The 21,381-nt window shown below is 52.0% G+C and overlaps 1 protein-coding gene across 2 annotated transcripts in view; it reads left to right on the top strand.

Moving 5' to 3' along the window:
- Positions 1–1,587: 1,587 nt before the first annotated feature.
- Positions 1,588–21,381, top strand: part of CEMIP (cell migration inducing hyaluronidase 1) — a 138,987-nt gene continuing 119,193 nt past the window's right edge. For both annotated transcript variants that reach the window (XM_072801885.1, XM_072801881.1), the window contains exon 1: positions 1,588–1,758. The gene's annotated coding sequence lies outside the window, so the exon portion shown is untranslated. The remainder of the gene's footprint in view (positions 1,759–21,381) is intronic.

The raw sequence follows: 21,381 nt of genomic DNA, 5'->3' as shown, positions 1-21,381 counted from the left end.
GCTTGCCAAAAGACCCAGCTGGCTACCTTTCAAGATGTCAAGGAAGGGTTGAGGATTCTAATCACTGACCCCAGTGAGGGTCCAGACCAGCTTTCTGGGAAGGGCCTGTGGAGGAACTCAGGGCTTCCCTGGGTTAGCCAGGCAGTCAGGGCTTCTGCCCCAGCCTGGAAGACAGACACAGACTCTAGCAGCTTCTGCCTGACTGGTTTGGTGGTGGTGCCTTCATGGGGCTGGTGTGTGCTGCCTAGAATGAGGACCTTCCCCACAGAGTTGGTTCTCACCGGGTGCTGGCTGGAAGGAAGGAAGAAACATATTCGAGGAGGCTCCAGCTAGTAAGGTGAAAGGGCTACGTTGTAAACTCCAAAAAAGTGGGACAGATGGAAAAAAAAAACTGGTATCAAAACCCTCATTTTACAAACGACAAGCAGAGACCCTGAGAAGGGAGTAGATGACCACGGGTCACCCAGCAAGTTAGTGGCAGATTTGAGAAAAGACTCCAGGTGCCCCAGGGATCTGACATGGGCTCTTTCTACTTGTACTGTTTCCTCGGGCAGGAGACCATCTAGAGGCGTCACATTGTTTCCCTTGACCCTTGAGGATCTTGATCTGTCCAGTAAAAGAGGATGCTGGAGGGATTCTAATTTACAGAGCACCTACTATGTGCTAAGTATCTGCATATTGCAACCTCATTTTTTTTTTTTTCAAAGACCTCTTTTTTTTTTTTCCCAAAGAGTCTCTAGCTCGTCGCCCTGGGGACAAGGGCCATTCACGAGAGACACACACAGAGAGCGAGGGAGGAAGAGGCAGAGACACAGGCAGAGGGAGGGGGAGAAGCAGGCTCCATGCAGGGGGCCTGATGTGGGACTCGATCCCAGGCCCCCAGGATCACCTCCCTGGCCAAAGGCGGTACTAACCGCTGAGCCACCCGGGCTGCTCTTGCAGCCTCATTTCTATCCTCATTTCTATCCTCCAGTAGGTCAGGTGAGGAAGCCTCAGAGAACCCATTTCCTTGATGAGAATAGTGCCACCCAGAGGGGCTTAAGACCTTTGTCTGGTGTGTCTGACTCTGGTTTCAGATGAAGTTCTCTTTGAACGCGTTGCTCTTGCAGGAACGCTGGGTCCCGCGTACCAGGGTCTCTCCAAGGCCACACTTTTTTGATAAGTTAACAAAGAAAAAAAAGAAAAGAAAAGAAGATCCTGAGACTCTGAACCCCACCCCGCGGCCACTCGGGCCGACGCAGGGCCTTCCCTCCACAGCCCGTGGCCGGGGGCCGGGCCGGGGGCCGGGGGCCGGGGCCGGGGGGCCGAGCGGGTCCGCGCCCGGGCTCCAGCGCCCCCACCCGGCCGCCGCGGGGCTGTCCGCGGGCCCCGGCGCGGCGGGCTCGGGTCTGCGCCTCCCAGAGCGGCCGCCAGAGCCCGCCCGGGGCCGGCCGGGGCGCGGGCCCCAGCCCCACCTCGGCGAGGGGCGGTCGGCCGGGGGCGGGCGTCTGGGGCCCCGGGGAGGAGCCAGCGGCCGGCGGCGCCGAGCCCGCCGCGCGCTATAAAAGCGGCCGCTGGGGCGCGGGCGCCGGGGAGCGCGAGCGGAGCGCGAGCAGAGCGCGGCGCCTGCGGCCATCGGGGCGGAGCGGGCCGCGCGCGGAGCCCCACTCTTCCAGACGCGTCCTCGGAGCTCGCGGGCCCGTCGCCCTGCCACCCGCCCGGCCCGGCCGCGCACTCCTGCCCTTGGGGCGTGCCGCCGCCTCGGCCACCGACCGCGAGGTAAGCCCGAGCCCCGGGGGAGGCCAGCGCGCGCCGGCGCCTCCCGCGCTCCCGGGGCACGGTGCCCGGCTCGGGCTCCTGCCAGTCCGTGCGCTCTGTGCTCTGCGGTCTGTCCGTCCGTCTGGGAGCCCGTCGAAGGGCGCACGCCCCTGTCCCTGCCCTCTGGGAGGTTTCTCCGAAACCGTGTGATCCTTTGCAAGCAGCAGGTGCCCGGGGGCGCCAGCGTCCCAGGAGCAGGACCGGCGGTGCGTGTGTGTTGGGGGGGGGGGCGGCTTGCTTTCCGCAGAGTCAGCCCCCTTCTCAGGGGCAGAGGGAAGGGGTCTGGCGCCCGGGAAAGGGGCTTGCGGGCGAGGGAGCGCACAGAGGGCCAGCTCGCGGGTCCAGCCGGCGGGGAGCCGCGCACATCGTGCACCCGCGGGTGTGCGCCTGGCAACAGGTCTGCGCCCTGCTGCTCGGCCTCGGCAAGGTCTTCCTTCTGGGGTCCCCATCACCTCCCGCTGGCTCCGCTGGCTCGCGCACTCTCCCCGGGTGGCGCTGGGTCCCAGCGGCGTGGTGCCCCGGAGGGGGACCTGGGGGGGGGTGCAATTAAATGTTAAAAGAGGTGACAGCCCCTGTTGACGTTTGGACTGAGACTGCCAGCCAGGCATTGCTGGGAGACGGTTCTTTGGTGCCTGGCAAGGGACCTCGGCTGGCTTCAGGAAGGGTTAAATTAGGTGAAAGGCAGGCGCCTGGCGAAGCGCAAGCCAGGGCTGTGGCTGGGTCTCCAGCTCGTCGCCCTGGGGACGAGGGCCAGAGACCTTCTGGAACGGACCCGGCGGCACGCATGTGCTCTTGAGAAAGGCGCCCAGGGCGCCCAGGTCCTCAGCCGCAGACGCAGCTCTCCGCGCCCGCCGCCGGTGCCCGCGGCTCCAACACCACGGCCGTCCCAGGCGCGCCTCCAGCAGCAGGCTTTGAGGTCCGGAGTCTCGCTCCGCAGAGCGCAGCCAGCGATGCCCACAGGTGAGAACTCTCTTTTGAAACTACTCTTTTGATGTTTGAGCCAGTTCCTGGCTGCAGCCCCAGCCCCCGAGAGGGTGAGCCCGGGAGCGAGCGGCTCCATTCCGCGGTCTGGAGGCGACGGGGCGCGCCCGGGGGCTGGAAGCCGGCGGCTCTGCGTGCCCAGGCGCGGCGCCACCATGGACAGCTCCCAGCCGCTTCCTCCGCTCCGGGTCCGCGGCCCTGGGTCTCGGGAAGTCGCCTGCTTCCCTCCCAGACGCCAGGTGTTGAGACACAGGGCAGCAGGACAGGGACAGCTAGTTTTTGAGAGCCCTCTGTAACCTGTCCCAAGGCCGCGGGAGGGCAAAGGGAGCCTGTGGTTGGTGACCGGGTCCTCGATGGGCCTGCCGCCGAGCCCCGTCCGGACCTCTGGCATGGGGGGTGGCGCGGAGGGGGTCTCCGGCTCTTCGGCAGCGCCCAGAGGCCCTTCAGAGGTGTTATTATAAATGTGTGACGCCTGAGCCTCCGATGAGGCAGTGAGATCATGCCAGACCTAATTAGGGACTGCTCAGACTGCTCTCTCTACACAGCATGGGATTGTGTTGCATTTTATTACATTATTTAGCAAATTTGGTATTGGGAAGAGATATTAGTGTCAGAGTCACAGAGACAGGATGGAGAAGCATCCAATAGAACAAGTTTCGGAGAATGTATTTGGATGCATTTGCTAAAAGCAGCTATGCTGTTTTCTGATCCTCATTGTTTTCTCCACATCGTTTTCTCCACGGTGTAAAACACTCTTCAAGAAGCTCCCAAAGGTTCCTCTTGAGTTCACTTGATGCATTTTCGAGTTGGTTGCTTGGAAACAGGGAGGGGAGAACCTGTAGGGGTTCACCTGTGCAAATTAGGCACCTCCTTTCTCGGCTAAGAAATGGCATGGAGTGGGGCTCTCCTTTTTGCCCTCTGCACCTATACAGAAGTGTGTATCTTCCTCTATCATAAAATTGTAAGGCATGTCCAAGGTCTGATTCTGTTGATGACTGATGGAGGTCCATGGAGAAGTAAAAAAAAAATCAAGCATCCTTTTTTTTTTTTTTTTTTTTTGAGGAAGCGTGTGTGATTTTGTTAAAGGTACTTGAGCTCTGTGCCTGCTTCCTTATCTGTAACATGGGACCACACACTCTCCCTGGCAGAGTTGCCAACGAGAACTAAAATGGCACAATGTAAACCACTTAGCCCCTCATGGAGTACAGAGAACACTCTTAAAATGGCAGTGATCACAGGTGTATTTCAAAGTTTCTTTTGCAGCACCTGCCCTCTGCTCTCTCCACTAACCAGCAATTGTTTGACAGGGAGACTCCGTTTCCCACTCTATGTTCATGTTGGAGAACTTGTGGATGAAAGTATTGAAGTTGATCACAATGCCAACAAAAATGTTGTTCAAGGATAAACAGAAGAACTTTCAGTGAGACAAATCAGGCACCTGTTTTTCTCACCTCTACCACTTGGAAGAAAGACAAAGTAAGTCATTTTCAAAATATTGGCATAGCCCTCCAGATGAGAGGAATAATTCTTCCTGACACTTCTCTCAAAACAACCCAGGATTTCCAAAAGCCCTCCTTGTCTTGCTGCGGGGGCGGGGATGAATTTTCTCGGGTCTTGATGGGGAGTGGCCTCCATGGCCCCTGTTTCTGGATCACTGCAGGGTGGAGTGAGGGTTTGCTGCACTGGACAGCACCTTGTCTGGGAAGCTCATGTGGGGTCCTCCCCATGCAAAAGGCAGCACATCCCTTCATGGTGGAGCCCTGCTTGGCTGTGAGATCCTGCCTGGGACACAGGTCTGCCTGGAACATTGGCTAGTTATTTGATCCCAGCTGGATTTGAAGATACTCTCCAGCTCTGCATTTGGGATTCTGTCTGGTAAAAATCATGAATACCATAAAGTTTGGATAATGGAATTATAATGGGCCCAATCTCACAGTTAGAATTTTTTTCCTGAAAAAAAGTACGTACACGTGTGTGTGTGTGTGTGTGTGTGTGTGTCTGTATTTGCCAGTTTCATATTCTAGTACTCTTAGATTTTTTTCATCTGTGTCTTTCCTTGGTAGATCAGAAGTCATCTTAGCTCCCTCCATCTGAAAGACATGGAGCTCACAGATGCGGTGCACAGATGCTGGGAGTCTTTCCATGAGTTTCGTCTGCCTGATGGTGTGAATGGAGCAGGAGGCTGGGCTTCACCCTGAAGCTCACCCTGAAGCCCTGGCTCTCTTCTCTGGGCTTCCACACAGGTTCCGGTATCCAGCACACAGAGCTTTCTGGTAGGAAGACAACTGAACCACAGAACCCCCTTGGAGTCAGGGCCAGTGAGGGGAGGAACTTGCCTCGGAGGTGGCAGGGGGCTCTCCATAGGCCCTGTGGCACTCTGGGTCTGAGCCTCTGGGGCAGGTCAGACAGCAAGAGTGGCATTTGGGAAAGGCCAGCAAGACGAGTGGGGTGAGCTCAGTCATTCTCAGCCTTCTCTGAACCCCGCTGCTTGAGTAGCCCCCTCTGTGGTATTGGCAGAGCAGCACATTGTAGAACGAATGCATTGGTAGTTACAGCCCCAGAGAAACACAAGTGTGTGGGTTGTTTTCCTAAGAGGAACAGAGATGTTTATGGGCTGCCCCCATGCCGCCTGATGGTTTTGAGGGCTCTGTCGAGGCTCAACGTGGCTGCAGGCACACAGGTCCTCCCTTCCCTCCCAGCCCCTGCAGGTGCATGAGCCCTGGAGAGCACAGCAGCCTCCCCCCAGCACTCCCCGGGAGGAGGTCTCCTTCTCTCCAGCTCCAACAGTCTGGCTCCTCCTGCACTGGAAAACTGCTGAGGTGTTATCTCTGAATCTTTGCAAGGGCAGCCACAGGACTGATTTAGATATAACTTGGTTTAAAGTGCTTTTATCAGACAACTGCTTTTGAAAACCCCAGGTGTTTCTCTCGGCTGTCTGTAGGAGAGCTTGGCCATTAGGCATTTTGTGTTATGGGGAAGGCACGTCTAGAAGCTGGTCCTTCGCCAGTGTAAAGTGGCCTGCCTCTCCTGTTCCTAGACATCTCGAGGGGGCAGGAGGGCTTTGAGCTTCCCCGGGAGCCTGTCACACTGTTTGATCTTGTCTGGGTTCAGGAGTTCCTGCTGTTGGCTGTAAGGCTTGGGCCCAAAACTGGGCAAAGCACAGTGGCCAGTGCCTCCTAGACTGGACTATGTAGAATTACTGGGGAGCATGTGAAGATGCAAACTCTGATTGGCTGCACTGGGGAGGGGCCCAAGAGTCTGCTTTCCTAACCAACTCTCAAGTGATGCCGTGGCCCACCGAGCTCCTTGGGAGGTGCCAGGGGTACATCATTGCCTTCCTATAATCCAGCTCAGCCCTTCTTGGTCTATGTTAAGTCAGTTTCTGGTGTCTGAATGCATGCAGTCCAGCTGGCCTGTGTCCTCCTAATGACCTTATAATGACCCCTCAAATTCTTGGAGGTAATTATTGTTGCTCCTAAACTGTCTTATCAGTAGACTAAATATCATCCCCTTTTCCCTGTCATAATAAATTTTCCAGCTCTCTGAACCGAGTTACTTTTAAGTGCAAGACCATTGTGCAAATGGCAATTTATCTTTGCCTGGCAGAGGCATCTGAATGTAATTTTGCTGGTATTAAGAGATCACTTGGGGAGTCTCATCTCACTCTGGTTCCAGACACAGAGAATGCATGTTTACATTTAGACAACTTTACTTGCCTCTAAAAATCACAACTTTTTTTTGAACCTAAAAATGAAATTTAAACCTCCGTTCTCTTGCTCAGCCCCCCTCCCTGTGACATTCCTGCAGGATGAGCATGCATGATGGTCAGCCCAGAACGTAGGTGTGCGATCGCATCCTGTCATCCACTGCCGCATCTGGAGGCAGAAAAAAAAATTGAGTACAAAATTTTGATCATCTTTTACATGGAGGTCCTGTGTTAGCCATGGGAGGAGGTGGGATTAAATAAATGGTCCCTGGCATTCAGAGCTAACAACAGTCTGGCTGGGAGAACAGCCGCCTAGGTCAGAAGCTGCCATATGGTGTGATGAGGGCTGAGACACGTGGGTCAGGAGGATCGGTGGGCCAGGAACCTGCTGGGGACAAGGGAAGCCAGAGGACTTCCCCAGGAAGGGGGGCATACAGTGCTTCTGGCAGGATTAGCAGGGGTTCATAGGGATTTTCCCATGAGGCAACGTGAGATTTGGGGAGCAGAATTCAGAAGGTGTTCCACACAGAGAAAAGGCCTCAGGGAAAGATCCAGAAGCCCAGGCAGGCATAAACCTCTTATGTCCCACAACCTATCATGTTCAGGAAGCTCCTTACCTGTCCCAGGTGCATAAGCGCCCTTACCCACCCAGACCTTGAACCATACCAGGCAGAAGAGAGAGTCCTTCTGAGCACCTGGTGTCTTTAGTTTCATAGACTTGTGGTTTTCAACTACTATAACCATAATTTTTTTTCCCAACAAAGTCTTACTACATCTCATTTACAAACCAGATAAAAAGTGGCTGTGGCTGGGAGGACGTTTTTATCTCGAGGTCCCCCAGGAGTTCCACAGAGCTCTGTGGGTTCTAAGGAGCACCGTTTGAAAACCTCTGCCTTGGATCATTTCATTTTGCTTTCGGCATTCATATTACTAGTGCCAGCTTCATATTATTGTGGCTTGTCTTGCTATGTCTTAAGATTCTGGATGTCTTGCTGGGCTTGGTGTCAACAGTTTTTAATAAGATGATGCCAGAAGTATGCTGTGTGTGATTGTCTCACAAACATGAGGTGTGTGGGTTACTGGTGACAAGTGTATGTGACAGATACTGGCTCAGAAGACTCAAGCTGTAGCTGACCAGCACAGGAGACAAAGAGAGGTGTGAACTTCTTGCAAAAAAATGGGCTTTTTATTTCCAACCTTGTCCGTCAATCTATGCACCCAAGATTCTTCCGATTCTATAGAAGCTGGCAAGAAGGAAAAATAGCTTATTTTGAGGTATAAGACTCGATAAATTATTTCCAGGATCTTGCGTCCTTTTTCACTGATATAAAGGAGACAAATTTGAATGTGGGAGGTTTTTGAAAGTGGACTTTGAACGGGGACTGTAAGTCGAAAGTATAAAAACAGAGAAGCTCTGCTGACTCCATGGGGATGGGATGGAAGGTTCCAATTCAAGCTGTGGCTCCTGCTTGCTTCTAACAGAGCTCTTCTACTGGAGAAAATCAATGCTCAGATGGGACAACCCCCAAGGGGGGGCGCTGTCCTCACCCACCTGTGCTTCTTCTCCTTAGAAAAGTATTGGTGCTTCTTCTCCTTAGAAAGGGATCTGAAGAACCCCTTCTGAGCATAGACCCAGCTCTAAAAATCCTATGACTGATTTAAGGTGATCAAAGTGACACGTGGTTAGTCTGGGGAACTTGGAGGACACCCCCACCTCTTGGAAGACCCTGCTGGCTCTGTGAGGAGCCTCAGCGGAACAAAGAGGCAGGTGGCATCTCCCTCCAGGTGGGTGTCCCCAGGTGCCAGAGGCTCCTCTTGCCTGCTGCCAGAACAACAACCCGCTGAACCCCACAGCGTCAGGGAGCGCTGCCGTGTTGGTGGGTGACCAGCAGCCTCACCATCTGGGAGCATCTGGCCTCACATTCAGGGGTCTTTGCTTTAGACCATATCACCCTAGACATTGGAACACCCTGAACTTTGGATTTGACTCCCAAACCATCAGGATGCAGCCCATCCTGGCTTGCTAGGGCTGGACAGTGGCTGGCTCCTATGTCGCCCTGGCCTCTTGGCAAGGGTGACCAAAGACCCTGGCTCCCTAGATCCCACAGAACTATCTGGGGGTGCTCAGTGGTGACCCTGAACTGTCTACTGGATGCAGAGGCCATGTTTGGCTCTCTCTACTCCCTGGGGGCGCGGGCAGTGGTGTCTGCTGGTGGGCGATGAGGGCGCAGGGGCCCGAGGGTACAGAGCTGGTACAGGGTGGCACCTTGGCTTGCACTCACCTGCCTTCCTTCCAGGGCTCTTGTCCTTGCTGTGTGGTTGGGTAATTATTCCCAGCTCCTTCCCCTAGAGCTTCCTGACCCCGGGAGGTCCAGAGCCCCCCAGGCTGACGATGGGTGTGCAAAGCTTTCTCCTTCCTCAAAAGAATAACAGGAATGAAACCTCAGGAGGAGTGAGTTGGAGAACAGCTTTGGGAAAACCATGAAAAACAAAAATGTTTTTGAGCAAACTGGTGGTTTTAGGACCAGCCTATTTCAAAGCTGACTGTGTTACAGGCACTGAGTAATTCACTCATATGCTAATTTTCCAAAGGTTTGGGTTCAGGAAAACCTCAAACACAGTGGCTAAGTACTTTCCCTTTCCTTTAAAAATTGTGTTTATTTTCGGACGAACCTAATCCATATGTTTCAGATCCATTTCCGCGTTACTCAGCAAAAGGTTGTTTTTCACCGACATTGCTGAGCCGTGAGTGTGCTTTGGTCCCTTCTCGTCCCTCCTGCAGCCACTGCACACTTCAGCCGGCTGGTGCTCCCGGTCCCGCAGCTCCGCGGCCTCTCATGACACACGAGTAAACACAGGAGAAAGTCAGTCACGTGGATCCTGTAGTCCTTTTTTTTAAAGATTATATTTATTTATTCATGAGAGACATAGAGAGAGAGGCAGAGAGAGGCGGAGGGAGAAGCAGGCTCCCTGCAGGGAGCCCAATTCTGGACTCAATCCTGGGACCCCAGGATCACCCCCTGAGCTGAAGGCAGACACTCAAGCACTGAGCCCCCCCCCAGGAGGCATCCCTGATCCTGTCTTTATTCACAATTGTGATATTTGGTTCCCTATGGATTTTCTGCATGAATTTCAATTTTTGAAATGGGGCATTGCAATATTGTTTATATTAACAACTGGGGGGTTTTGGTGCTCTTTTACATTTTGAACCCTGACCTCAGCCTCAGTCCAGCAAATGCCACGTGGAGAGGCCAGTGCCCGAGACACGGCAAAAAGGTATTGGTGATGTGAACCAATCGGTGCCTCTGGCTCTTAACCCAACTGTTGATTTGATCTGGGTGTAGCGCTGTCGGGGAGAAGGAGGAGAGGAGGGTGAGCTCTCAGCAGACTTCCGTGGACCTGAGGCCTGTTTTCCCTTCTCCTTTGCCTCCTTTCGCTTTTAGAGGGAAGGCATCGTGGTGTCCATGCTGAAATGTTTTGCAGATTCTGCTGGGCTGATGTGTCACTGTGTCTGTGACTTCTTCGGAAGGGACTGAGTTCATCTGATTTCTCAATTCAGTTCCTGGTAGCAAAAGAGAAAGCAGCTGTTGGATTTTAGCTTTGGAACTTGCCTGTGCAAGAATTTCTTCTCATTTAAATGATTTTTTAAAAAAAAATAAGAAGGCACAGCAATCTCAGCGGTGTCTGTCTGGTTCATAGCTTGGAAGAGGCTCAGAGATTCCTCCGACCACATAATCGCCACATAATCGTGGGTTGTGTAGATACATGAGCCAGGTGGCCAGGCGAGAGCTTGAGTCTGTTTTAAATTTTAAGGTCCTTGGGTAATGTTGTTACAAATGGTAACATATAAACATTTCTTGGGATTTTCTGAGAATGACCATGTAGTGAATTTCATTTTTACTTTGAACATCCCCACATACAGTTACTTTAAATGAGAGGCTATTTTTAACATAAAAAAAAAAAAAAGATGGTGCTTTGATTGAATCTTGCTTAATAAGCACAAACGTGAGTCTGTGCTCTGTGGGGTCATTCGGGGACACCACCTCTCGTGGGTCAGGGGAGCAGAGCAGAACAGAGACCTGGTCTGAGCCGTGAGGGTCAGGTTTGCACAAGGCTGGAATCTCCTTCCCATGATGCACAAAAGGGCCTCGTGTCAGTACAAGAAAGAGGCATTTCTTCATTCAGGACAGGACCTCCCTGGGCTCAGACGCAGAGATTTTTATGTTCTGGGTATTCCCAAAGCCTAGCACATAGCAGGCACAAGGTATTTATTAATTATATGGCTGCATGAGCCCTACATTGGAGCTCCAACCCCCCCCCCCCCCCCCCCCCCAGTGCATACGTTTCTCACAGAAAGAGATTTGATGTGGATCCTTGTAATTCTGCTGGCATGGGATGAAACCAGAGTCCTACCAGTCAGTCACCTTCTCAAGGTCTGCCCTTGGGGGGCCCTTGGGGTTATACTTGTCATTATTATGGATACCTGGTATTTACTGAGCATTGACTAAGAGGTCAGGCTCCATGGGAGCATTGAATCCTCCTGATGGCCCTGAGCAAGGCATCAGATGGAGACCCAGTGAGGTCTGCTGAGGGCTGCTCAGGAGCCTTGAGTTCCTCAGGGACATTAGGAGGTGATGCAGTTGGAACTGGGACCCAGATCTGTGTGCACCCAAATGCCCGTGCTCTGACTGATGCCCAATGTTGCTTGAGTTTTCAATTTTGAGAATGCATGTTTATGGTAATATTGTAATTCATAGTGAAGTAGTTGCAGAGTAATTTCAACCCCAAAGCGGTCGCTGTTGATTTGCCAATTCTTGGTTGGACAACTGGGGTTCAGAGACGCCTCCACTGCACCTCCCTGTGATGGAGAAGCTTGCATGCAGTCTAGCTGGGAGACAGACAGGTACTCAGTGAGCTGTAGTCTGTGCTGGAAGCAAGGTGTGCAGTGGGGAAGAGACCAGCAGGCAAGACTCAGGATGGAGGAGGTGGTGTTCAGCTGGCTCTTTTTTTTTTTTTTTCATTTTTTTTTTTTCAGCTGGCTCTTGAAGGAGAGCATGTTTGCTGGCCAGAGAAAGAGGGTTAGGAAGGAGGGAAGAATCTGAAGGAAGTTCCTGAGGGAAAGTCTAGGAGCTCCTGGAAATGAGATGATAATGGTGGGGGGAGTGGGTCAGGGAGGCTGGCCTTTAACCCAGGTGATGTTGATAAGGGGAGGGGTGGGATCACTAGGGGGACCTTCAGCCCTTGGTCCTGGTGGCAGGTGGTTTGGGTTAGGATTGTGTCCCTCAGTCCAGAGGGTGATGTTTTGGCAGCGAGTGCATCCGGGATCCCGCGTCACTGGTACAGTGTGGCTGGCAGGGCCTAACAATAAGGAAACATAGATAGCCCAGCGTGTTATTGGTGCCCGGCCAACAGGGCATGGAGGGCATGAGGGAGGACGTTACACTGGAAGTATTTCAGTGACTTGCAGCCCTCATCACTGCCAGTATAGGGCCTAGTCCCTCTGCAGGTGGAACTCCAAGGCTCTGAGGGTGATTTTCTGAGACTCAAACCCCACACCCTTGTTTACCAATATCCTTCCAGACTGTCCAGCCTCAGTGTGGGGTCAGCAGGGCACGTGCCTCATCCTGCGGCCTGTGTGCTGATTTCCATAAGCACCTTCCTAACTCTTCACAGACTCTTGGGCACATCCCTAACTGTCTCGCTGGACTGATCTGCACGAGAGGTGGTGCAAGGAATGAGGGGCCCGGGGACAGGATTTCTGTGAGAGGCTCACTTTAGGCAGGAGCAAGCGGTCACTGTGGAGGATGCTGGTCCAGCTCAAGTTTTGGAGAAGCTTCACTGGATGAAGCAGATTGTCTGAATGCTGTCTCATGTGCAAAGGTCCTGGGGTGACCTTCCTTTGTCTCCCTCTTCTTCTCTGCACTGTGTTTGTAATTAGACATTCAGGGGATTTCAGGGAATGAAATCCAGCCACACATGTCCCCTGTGTGCCAGGAACTGGTCTTAGTCCTTTAGCAAACCTATGAGTGCCTGTCAGGTGGCCAGAGGAGAGAGGCATCCCCAAGGCCTGCAGCTCTGCGAGTTTCAGTTCAAATCACCACACTCTCCAAGGTGGTTCTCACCAGAGAGCAGTGTGGAAGCAGTATTTCAGGAAAAGTTCCTGTGGATTTTGCTGACTACAAAATAAACTGTTGCCCATATTCCTTCCTCATCACTTTTAAAGGCTTTTTAGTTGATGTTTTCTTGGGCTTATAGAATATTAGAGCTGGCGGAATGAACCGGAAAGAGGCGTGGGCCTTGGAGCCTCACAGGCCTGGCTGTAAATCTACCTCCCCCGCTGATTCGCTGTGTGACTTCAGAAAAGTTATCCTGCCTCTCCCTGCCTTGGTTGTTTATCCATCCCCTAAGATGGGATAACCATATATTTTTCTGAGCATAACTAACGCACAGCCACTAATAGTGAGATGACACATGGCAAACCTCTTAGAGCTGTGGCCTGGTACCCACGAGGTCTACACATGGCACGTCTCCTCCATCTGTCCGCACATGCCATTGAATCAGCAGACATTTCGAGTGAAGGAGGCGAAACTGTGACTTCTGGGCGAATTTGCAAACTTTAAAACTTTGTCAGACGGTAGCAGTGCCCCGTCCTGCAGCCGCCCTCCGAATGGGGCCCTAGAGGCCGCGTCGTGGAGGAGGCCCACCTCTGCATGCCCTGGGGCAGGAATGGGGTCCACTTGCCCATGCTACGTCTCTGGAGCTGAGCTGCTGCCTAACACAGGCTTATGAGCAAGTGCCGTGTGCAAGAGAGGTACTCGTGGACATCCCCTGGCTTCTGCCATGTACCACTTGCCCTTGAAGTGCCCTCCACATCCTCCCGCACTCACAACCTGCATCAGGCCCTGTAAAGACAGGGAGCACTGTTTCTATTTCATCTCCCTGTATGGATGAGGACACAGAGGGATTGCATGACTTGTCAGGGCCGCACAGCCGGCACGAAGACACAGTCTCACTCACCAGCCGGAACCACCATGCTGAGCTGCAGGGCCACAGGTAAGAAGCAGAAGAGGGGAACGGATTAGAAATTTTCTCACTTCCAATGGAAATGCGAAATTTAAAGATGACAAAAGCAGATTTCCTAGAGCCTCCATGCCCTGGCTCAGGAAGCAGGTGTGTGGAGCCACGGTGCAGAGGGGCCGTGTGGGGTGGGACAGGTCGCTGTGACCATGATGTCTGGAGGGCGTGGGCTTCTGGCCCATCCTGGCTGTGCAAGCTGGCAGACCAGTGTGCCTTCTTGGAGGACGGCTTTCCCCTCCTATTCTCCAAACTTTGGAGCCATTGGGAGGCATGTCAGTGGTCTGGGTGTGTCAGGCCTATATCCTAAACTCCTCACCCACCTGTCACCAAGTTAGCTCCAGCCATTGCCAGGAGCCCCTTGTGAGGATCTTGCCGGGGGAGGGGGGTTTCCTCTGGCCCCCAGGAAAGGGCAGCTGTGCCGGTTCCCTGCTGGTGCTCCACAGGGAGGACTCCCCATGAGGCTGGAACAATTTATTGCTGATTATGGTTTTGAAAACTAAGTTTTGGTGCGTTTCCTAAAACGATTTCTCAGGAGCACCACTTCCTTGGGCTGTTCATAGGCATTCTGAGGTCAAATAAGTTTGAGACGAGCTGGGTTAAATGTGTTCTTACCGCCGAAGCTCTTCTGAGTGGGCCAAGCAGCCAGCGGCCAAGCAGGTCAGCAGCGCTGCCCGAGCCTCTGTGTCTGGAGGTCCCTGTGCTCTCCCAGAGCAGCTGAGGCCGGGGTCGGGGTTGCTGCCGGGATCCTGGAGTAAAGTCCAGAGCTGTGAATTAGGGGGAAAACACTCGGTGTGGCCAGACACCTCCAGCCAGAGCCTTCCATGGTATGAACTGCAGTTTTGCTGATGCCAGTGTCCCTCTGAGTTGGGGCAGGATGCTGTTGTCGAATCCTTATCACCCCTGTCCCTTTGTGTTTGGACCACCGTGTGGCCATGTGTGTCCTGGTTTGGGGGGATCTGAACGGTGCTGTCACCTGGAGTCAGAGACCGTCGGGCACTTCACCTCCCCTCCTGCTCCGGGACTCTGCAGGGTGACTGGTAGCCCTACGTGGCTTCGGAGAGAGGGCTGTAGCTCGTGGTCCCACACATCTTGGTCAGAAGTTCAGCCCTCTTCCCACCTTGTACAAAAGAAGGACGAGTTTACAAATTGGTGCCCATTGCTTTTTAAAAAGCAATCCTTCTAAATGCGATGGAGTATTTAGTGATTATCTCTCACTGAGGATGAGGTACAAAATGGCTTCTGTCCCATTTTGCACTTTGCTATTGGAATTGCAGAGTTTGTACCAGAAAGTATCTCCATAAAGAGATTAGCAAGGATTTTTGGTGGAGATTGGGCCCACCGCTCCTTGCTGCTAGTGCTCAGCACTGCAAAGTGCTTTGTAAGTGGCTGGGACTGCCCCCAAATTCAGGGCTGCTAATGTCCACCCTGGCTGGGTCCACCTTTCACCCTGCATGGCTCTGATTCAGAACCCTAAACCCCAGATGTACTCGAGAGGAGTCTGCCCGCAAATGAATGAGCAGACGGAGGGTACGGTGGGTGAGATGTTCTCATCATGGGGCTTTGGTGCACGCTCTGTGTCCCTTTTACATCTGTGATAAGCCACTGATGTGTGCTCAGTCTGAGCTGTTTACTGAAAAAGATACAGGGGCTTGGAGCTCCGTATTAGTACCAGGTGAATTAACAAAGCCAGAGGTTGTTGCACTTGCCGAGCCAGTTCATTCAGCCACCGCTTCCCGAGCAGCCACTCCACACCAGATACGGAGCACGCACCACCTAATCACTCCTTCTCTGACCTAACAATTTGAGGTTGGGGGCAGCCGTGTGAACAAATGGGAATAATAGTGTCTGTATGAGGCACTGATGGGGCAAAAAGTAAGAACTCTACCCTGGCTTGGTTTGAACCCTACAAATCGTACTGAGAATTTGTGAGCAGAGAAGGGCCCTTTGGACGAAGGGAGATTGGATAGTCTGGTCCATTAGAGGAGCTCAGCATGGTCAGAGTGGACAGAGAGAGAGAGAGAGAGAGAGCTTCAAAATGAGAGGTCCTCGGACAAGTCCTGTAAGACAAGGGCCTGACCAGAGCCCAGTGGCTCGTCATGGCCCCAGCTTGATGAGATTGGCTGGGGTTTCTCAGGGAATAGTGGCCAGCAGCCCATGGTTGTCAGAAGCTGAGAAGCGCAGATGATGCAGCCCCGAATATTATGCATAGGGTATGATGTCTAGATTTAGTCTGAGATCGCTGCATATACCCTGTGTGATGTGGTTGGACCACGCTCACTAGTCAAGTCTGCTTAGTGCCACGGGGACACCTACAATGTCCTGGGCATGTTACCAGGTGTGGGCAGCGTGGTATGCATGTTCTGTGAATAATATAACCATATAACTAAATTCCTCTATCCCTCGGAAAGTAGAGAAAAGAAAAAAATACCACAATTTCAGCCACTTAAGACAGTTGCTGCAAGAATTTGGGTGAATATTTTTTTAAGATTTATTTATTTATGAGAGAGAGAGAGAGAGACTCCGAGCTAAGTGCGGAGTCCGATGTGGGGCTCAATCCCACCACCCTGAGATCATGACCTGAACTGAAACCAAGAGTCAGACACTCAACTACCCAGAGGTCCCATGTGAATATTTATTTTTCTAGTTTTTCATTTTTAATCACTGTGTGAATGTTTACATACCGATGATAGAATTTTATCTCATGCATAAGCAAAAGTTTTCACCTCCTTTCTTACCGCCATCATTTTAATTCCTGTAAAAGGACATCCAATTCGTTTCTAAATTTTTATTCTTAGAAAAAAATGAGGGGATCCCTGGGTGGCTCAGCGGTTTAGCACCTGCCTTTGGCCCAGGGTGCGATCCTGGAGTCCCGGGATCGAGTCCCACGTCGGGCTCCTGGCATGGAGCCTGCTTCTCCCTCCTCCTGTGTCTCTGCCTCTCTCTCTCTCTATGTCTATCCTAAATAATAAATAAATAAATATTTAAAAAAAAAAAAAAGAAAAAAATGATCACTTTTGTGTAGGCAATTCTTCCCCACACTTGAGTGATTTCCAGAAGAAACATTCTAGAAGCTGGACTTAAGTGGGTCAAGGTATATGGACATGTTTGTGGTCCTTGATCCATGTGGCCTCTGGAGATTGATTCCAGTTATCACGACCACCTGCACTTTCACCAGCAGTAGATAAATACTAAAACTTTAAGGATTATTTTAATAGGTAAAATATTTGTGTTTCTCTGATTGCTGGTGAAGTCCAAGACCATCCCAGAAGTCGGTCTAACTAGTCATTTGTCTCTATTAGGAATCGTCTGTTCAATCATCTGCTCTCTGTTCGGAGAGCCTAACCAGTGGGGTATTCCTTTCTTATCAATGTACCCGAGCTCTTTACATATTTGTGCAAGTGTCTCTCCCTGTCTTTCTTTTTGGTTATTTTGTAAAATACGTGAAATAGTGCCATCTAGTCTGACCTGTCTAGTCCACTGAGCTCTATAGGTTCCTTCTTTCAAAATGCAATTCTAGGGCTCTCTGCTCATCCCGTGGATTGCCCTTTAAGCTCCTTGACCCGTCTGGCATTTTTTTTCAGTTCATGGTGTGCAGAGAGGTTCTCCCTCGGCTGTCCACACTGCTTGCTAACCTGATGTCCAGACACCCTGTGTCGAACAAGCTTTCCTTTATCCGCTCAGTTCTGCCTCCGGTAAAAGCTCTGTTGGTCCAGTTACCAGTGTGGAAGATGCTGGGAATGTGATAAGGCTAGCATGGCAGGAATTCGACCAGACATTTATCTGGCCGTCTGGGCGGCCTTCAGGGACTCCTTCTCCGTGGACCGGGCCTGGCTGTGTCTCCAAGGCCCTGCAGATACTAAGTACTTGGCCAAACGGGATCAGTATGGTGGCATGCTGGGCCACCAGCCACCGTGCGAGCTCTGGATGCAGCCGTCCTCATGCAGCACGCGGGGTGGGGGGGTGGGAGGAGGTTGGGGGGGGTGGGTGGGGGAAGGGGTGGCTAGCTAGTTTCGTCCCTTGGGAAACACGTGAGATTTCACCCTCGGGGGCTCCCACTCGTGGCCCAGACTAGGTGATGTCATAATTTCAAGTGTCATATGCGGACTCGCCCACCAAATGGGCATTTATGCAGGGTTTTGTTCATAAAGAGGGTAAAAAAATTGTTCATAGCTCATGCTGAAGGGCGCCTGGAATCTTGCCCCATCCTTTGTGTTCCCAGAGGCCTCTGTCCCTACAGACCCTGTGAGTTGTGTGGTGAGGGAGCCTGTGTGTCCCTTCTTCCCTCCACCTGGGGGTGCCAGCTGGGGGTGCTGTGAGGGCAGGGCTCCCGTTTTATTTATGTATAGATCCTTAGGACCTACTGCAGGATATGTCAGGGTCTGTGTCGGCTGCCTCTGTGGGATGAATGAGTGAATGAATAACGTTTGAATGTGGTTGGCTTGTCCGTGTCCTCCCACCAGAGAGATATGTCATGTGGCTGTGGCAACTTCTTTCATTTTTTTAATTTTTATTTTTATTTTTATTTTTATTTATTTTTTTTTTTTAATTTTTATTTATTTATGATAGTCACACACAGAGAGAGAGAGAGAGGCAGAGACACAGGCAGAGGGAGAAGCAGGCTCCATGCACCGGGAGCCCGACGTGGGACTCGATCCCGGGTCTCCAGGATCGCGCCCTGGGCCAAAGGCAGGCGCCAAACCGCTGCGCCACCCAGGGATCCCTCATTTTTTTAATTTTTAAATTAAATTTAAAAAATTATAAATAGTTTTTTCTTTTCTTTTTCTTTTTTAAATAGGCTCCACACCCAATGTGGGGTTCGAACTCAAGATCAGGAGTCACATGGAGTCACATACTCCCCCCGACTTGACCAGCCGGGCACCCCAGGGTGGCTGCTCCTTTTAAACCATCAGTGTTTCTTTTTACTAAAATTCTGGGAAAACCTTGACTTTAATATCATCTTACTTTAGGACTTCTTCCTAATTCCAGGCTTTGGTTTTCATCAAATATGTGTTATAACCACACTCGTGAGAAGTTTTTATAAACCATATTTTCACAAACCTTACTGTATGTCAGAGCTACAGAGGAAATTCACATTCCAAAAAGATTTACAAGGAAATCGACATTTCTCCAGTTTCTGGTCATATGTGAACTATTTCAGCCCTTGGTGTAGGACTGGAAACATCACATTTACCCCTTCTTTCAACTTTCTAGAAACTTGTTATTAAGTAAAACTGTTGGCTGAGAGGTTTGGGGACGACTTGATTCACCCTGGCGTGCAGGGCCTGCCCGGGCTGGGCCACACCAACAGGTGTGAGAGCTGGGGCCCGGCTCCCACCTCCTTGCCCACCTGCTTCTCCCCTTCCTTTCAGACCTTAGCAACATTCCAGAACTTGTTGGGGTCCTGCTGACATGATGCTGCTGCTCACCATCTTCCTGGTGCAAATACTCTTTTCTCTGCCCAAATATCCAGCAAATGACTGTTCACCCTTCCTGACCCTGCCCAGGCGAGCTCTCCTCACTTCTCTGTGAAGAGTTCCCTAACTCTCCTTCTCCAATGTATCAGTAAGCTAGTGCTGCATAACAGAGCACCCCGAAGCTGGTGATTTCAAACAGGAGCCGGGAACTACTGTTGGATGGTGGGCCAGCTGGCTCGGCTGGTGTTGGCCTGCTCTTGTGTCCACATTCAGCTGCAGAATGGGTGGAAGCTGGCTGGTCTAGGGTAGGGTGTCCCCACCCACATTTTTGGCACTGGTTGACTTTCTACTGAGGAGATGAGGGTGACTGAACCAAGTGACTCTCTGCATCCAGCAGACTAATCTGGGTGTGTCCTCCAGGTGGCTGACGCAGTACGGTGGGAGAGAAAGGAAAGCACCCACAGATCTCAAAACTTAGCAGCTCGCCGTCACCTCTGCTTCATTCTTCTGGCCAAAACAAGGCCAGTTCTAAGGTGATAGGAAGAGGTTTCTATTCTACCTTTTTCTTTTTTTAAGGTTTTATTTATTTATTCATGAGAGACGCACAGAGAGAGAGAGATAGAGAGGCAGACACAGGCAGAGGGAGAAGCAGGCCCCACGCAGGGAGCCCGATGTGGGGCTTGATCCCGGGTCTCCAGGATCAGGCCCTGGGCTGAAGGTGGCGCTAAACTGCTGAGCCACCGGGCTGTCATCTATTCTACCTTTTGAGAGAAGAAGCTGCAAAGCCACATTGCAAAGAACATACATCTCGGGAGCGGAGAGAAGGGTGAGGAGAATGGGGCCATCTTAGTGACCCGTCTGCCACACCCACCTTTCACAGAATGGCTTAGGCAACAGTGTTTAACTTGAATGTACTTATATGATGACACATTGCATTGTTTATGTATCAGAATCCTGATTCTGCAAACACATCCTGCTACTCACATTCATCTCAGCTGGTGTCCCCGTCATCGATTGGTTTGGTTTCCTCAAGCTGATGGGCCATCCATGCCCTGAATACAGAACAGGACAGGCCAGCACTCAGGAGTGGGAGCACCCAGGAGGGAGAGGCTGCAGGGGGGAAGGGGCAGGCTGCACAGAACTTTGGCTGCATGTCCTGAAGGCTGGCCTGAGCCTTCGGCTGCTGTAGGGTAGGTTCCAGAGCCTGGAGGAAGCCCCGTCACTTCTTGATGCTCTTGCCTGCAGCCAGGCGTGGGTGGGCAGGTCCCAGCGGCCAAGGCCCCAGCCCTCACCCACTATGCCAGCAATGCAACCCCCAGGGGATCTGCCCTGGGCCCTGCCCACACACCCGGATGTTGACAGGGGCATGGCTCCAGCACCAGCTTTAAGGGATAGTCTCATCGCTTTTAAAATAATGACCATTGGGCGTGGGCTGGCAAGAGCAGTGACATCACTGTCATGTAATTCGGGATCAGTTCCCACTGCTTTTCTCTGCATCTTTGAATGGCTGAGATAAATCTACTGGTTGGGTACATGTCCTGGGAGGTTTCTAGCATACTCCATTCCCAGGTCGTGATGTGATCAGAAAACAATAGCATGGAAGTCAGAGGTCCTGGGTTTGAGATTCAGCCTCTGGCTTGGTGTGTGAAAGTGGACTGGCCGCTGAACTTCTCTAGGCCCAAGCTTTCTTATTGTGCAAGGGCGAAACAGCTCCTGCTTCTGTGAAGGGATGGTAGGACAAGCCGATGTGGCTTGCCAGTCTGTATTCATGGGGACTCATCGGCCCAGGGGAGATGCCCTTCCTGGGGGCTCACAAAGGGGGCCCGGCCCCACCTGTTTTGTCTCTGCATGTTTTCTGACCATGGACCTGGGCTCTCTGCCATCAGGTAGAGAGGTTTGTCCCTCTACCCGATTTTGCCTTTGAGTCTATCGCTATTTTAATAGATCTTTTTTTTTTTAAGATTTTATTCATTTATTCATGAGAGACACAGAGAGAGAGAGAGAGAGAGAGGCAGAGACACAGGCAGAGGGAGAAGCAGGCTCCATGCAGGGAGCCCGACGCGGGACTTGATCCCCGGTCTCCAGGATCACGTCCTGGGCTGAAGGCAGTGCTAAACCACTGAGCCACGAGGGCTGCCCAATTTTAACAGATCTTTAAATACTAAATACATCAATGGTAAGACAGGATCATTCCTGGGTCACAGATCAGGAGACAAGAGAGGCCAGTTTAGAGTTTCCTCCCCTCCCCCCTCGGTTTTACCTTGAACAATGCCCCATGGGCAGGAGTTGTAGCTTCTCAGATATGGACCCTTGATGGCTTTCTCCATCCTCCCACAGAAGGCCAACATTCCAGATAGTTCCGAGTCCTGCACGGTCATGGCAGGAAGGGGAAAGCTGCTTGGCAGG

Source organism: Canis lupus, chromosome 2 (genome assembly GCF_048164855.1).
Source record: "Canis lupus baileyi chromosome 2, mCanLup2.hap1, whole genome shotgun sequence".
Classification (NCBI taxonomy): domain Eukaryota; kingdom Metazoa; phylum Chordata; class Mammalia; order Carnivora; family Canidae; genus Canis; species Canis lupus.
Note: the sequence above shows the minus strand (reverse complement) of the source record. Positions and strands in the feature narration are given on the sequence as shown.